This window comes from Lactuca serriola, unplaced genomic scaffold (genome assembly GCF_051521515.1).
Source record: "Lactuca serriola cultivar US96UC23 unplaced genomic scaffold, Lser_US96UC23_V15 Lser_V15_Un214, whole genome shotgun sequence".
Lineage (NCBI taxonomy): Eukaryota > Viridiplantae > Streptophyta > Magnoliopsida > Asterales > Asteraceae > Lactuca > Lactuca serriola.
In genome coordinates this window covers 1-2,500 of record NW_027629768.1, presented here as the reverse complement: position 1 = coordinate 2,500, position 2,500 = coordinate 1, and the positions used below count along the sequence as shown (strand labels likewise).

At 49.6% G+C, this 2,500-nt stretch overlaps 1 pseudogene; it reads left to right on the top strand.

The window, feature by feature from the left end:
• Nucleotides 1-1,165: 1,165 nt before the first annotated feature.
• Nucleotides 1,166-2,500, top strand: LOC145078568 (18S ribosomal RNA; annotated as a pseudogene; the record flags this gene model as incomplete).

Genomic DNA, 2,500 nt, shown 5'->3' with positions numbered 1-2,500 from the left:
GACGGTTGCTAGTTCCGAGTTGCTGATAATACCCCCTCCGAAAGGGTCGCATGTGGGTGTGGGGATGTCTGCCGCCGCCGGTGACAACAGTCCAGGGTTGTATCAGCCTGGGAATGGATGAGCGTCTGTGGTACGACGATGACGGCGTGCTTGCTGACCCGAGCCTGGACGCAGGTTTCCTCGGGTGGGCAGGCCAGCATTTGATAATGCCGATGATGGGGAAGCGATAGGCGTTAAAGTGGCATGTGTTGCTTTTGGTGATACTTAATACGGCACGCTGGTCTATCCTTGTTAGACGCGGCGTTGGGTGCGCAAGAGTCGCCATTATTGGCGAACTCGATAACGTGGAGGACGAGCATTATCGGGAAGCATTGTCAGACATTCAAAGATCATCACGGCGTGTTGAAGTTATCTGAAGCACAAAAGATGCCAAGCCTGGCTAGCGTCTTTGTGTGGGCGGGGTAGCTTCGTACAATCGCATCAATCAAGACTTGCCTCTCCGAGTACTATTGGTGCCCATGCCTAGCTAGTGCTGGTCAGGATCAGAGATAGGCATTAAGAGGTCCCTTTTTATACCCAAGCACATACTACATTGCCCATGCCCAGCTAGCAATGATGTGCTTAGGTCAGCAGCGCGCCTGTCCCTTGTTGCGCATCGTTTGGTGCATTCTGGGGGTTGTTTAAGCTTGTGGTTGCTTGCATGGCCTTGTGCCAAGTGGGTGGCTGCTAGTTTGATGATCTTCGGGGATGTCTACCCCAAGGCAGGCAGAGTGGTGTTTGGTTTGTAACGGGTGGTTGGATGTCCGCTTGTTGCTGGGCCCATGCGTTCATCAGTTGTGTTACAAGGCTTAATTGCTCTGAACATTGTGGGTTCCCGTGTTGCATACCTAATTGATGGCATTATGCTGTTTCAACAAAGTTTGCTTTCGTTAAGCATCGCTTGCGGTGCCTACGAACCTTGAAGCCGTCTTTGTGGTCCATGTTGTCAATGCGGATGTGTCGATGGCATGGCCTATGAAGTGTTGCTGTCTCTTGGATATGGAAGTTGGCAAAGTACGCGGTCAGTCATGATCATGTATTTTGCCCTACATGAGCGTTTTCTGCTTAGACGACTGTCTACCTTGCATTGACTTGTTGGTGCAGTAGACTGAGTCAAGAGGAATGCTACCTGGTTGATCCTGCCAGTAGTCATATGCTTGTCTCAAAGATTGCTTATGCATGTGTAAGTATGAACAAATTCAGACTGTGAAACTGCGAATGGCTCATTAAATCAGTTATAGTTTGTTTGATGGTATCTCATACTGATAACCGTAGTAATTCTAGAGCTAATACGTGCAACAAACCCCGACTTCTGGAAGGGATGCATTTATTAGATAAAAGGTCACGCGTGTCCTGCCCGTTGCTGCGATGATTCATGATAACTCGACGGATCGCACGGCCCTCGTGCCGGCGACGCATCATTCAAATTTCTGCCCTATCAACTTTCGATGGCAGGATAGTGGCCTACTATGGTGGTGACGGAGACGGAGAATTAGGGTTCGATTCCGGAGAGGAGCTCCGAGAAACTGCCATCACATCCAAGGAAAAGGGTGCTGAAATTACCTAATCCTGACACGGGGAGGCAGTGACAATAAATAACAATACCGGGCTCTTCGAGTCTGGTAAATTGGAATGAGTACAATCTAAATCCCTTAACGAGGATCCATTGAGGGCAAGTCTCGGTGCCAGCAGCCGCGGTAATTCCAAATTTCCAATAGCGTATATTTAAGTTGTTGGCAGCTTAAAAAGCTCGTAGCTGGACTTGGTTGGCCGGCCGGTCCGCCTTCGTGTGTGCACCTATTTACTCGTCCCTTCGTCGTCGATGCGCTCCCTTGGCCTTAATTGTCGGGCCGGCTCCTGCCAGCTGTTACTTTGAAGAAATTAGAGTGCTCAAAGCAAGCCTACGTCTGACATTAGTACGGGATAACATCATAGGATTTCGGTCCTTATTACGTTGGCCTTCGGGATCGGAGTAATGATTAACAGTGATGCCTGGGGCATCAGATTACAGTTCAGAGGTGAAATTCTTGGATTTATGAAGCACTTACCGTCACCAAAGCATTTGCCAAGGATGTTTTCATTAATCAAGAACGAAAGTTGGGGGCTCAAGGACATCAGAGCCCGTCCTAGTCTCAACCATAAACGATGCCGACCTTTTGTGATCGCCGGATGCTGTTTTTGTGACTCCGTCGGCACCTTAGAAATCAAAGCCGGGGTTCCGGGGAGCAGGTCTGCAAGGCTCAAACTTAAAGGAATCGACGGAAGGGCACCACTGTGGAGGGAGCCTGCGGTTGAATTTGACTCAACACGGGGAAACTTACCAGTCCAGACATAGTAAGGATTGACAGATCGCAGAGCTCTTTCGATTCTGCTGGTGGTGGTGCACAGGGCCGTTCTTAGCTGGTGGAGCGATTTGTCTGGTTAATTCCGTTAACGAACGAGACCTCAGCCTGCTAACTAG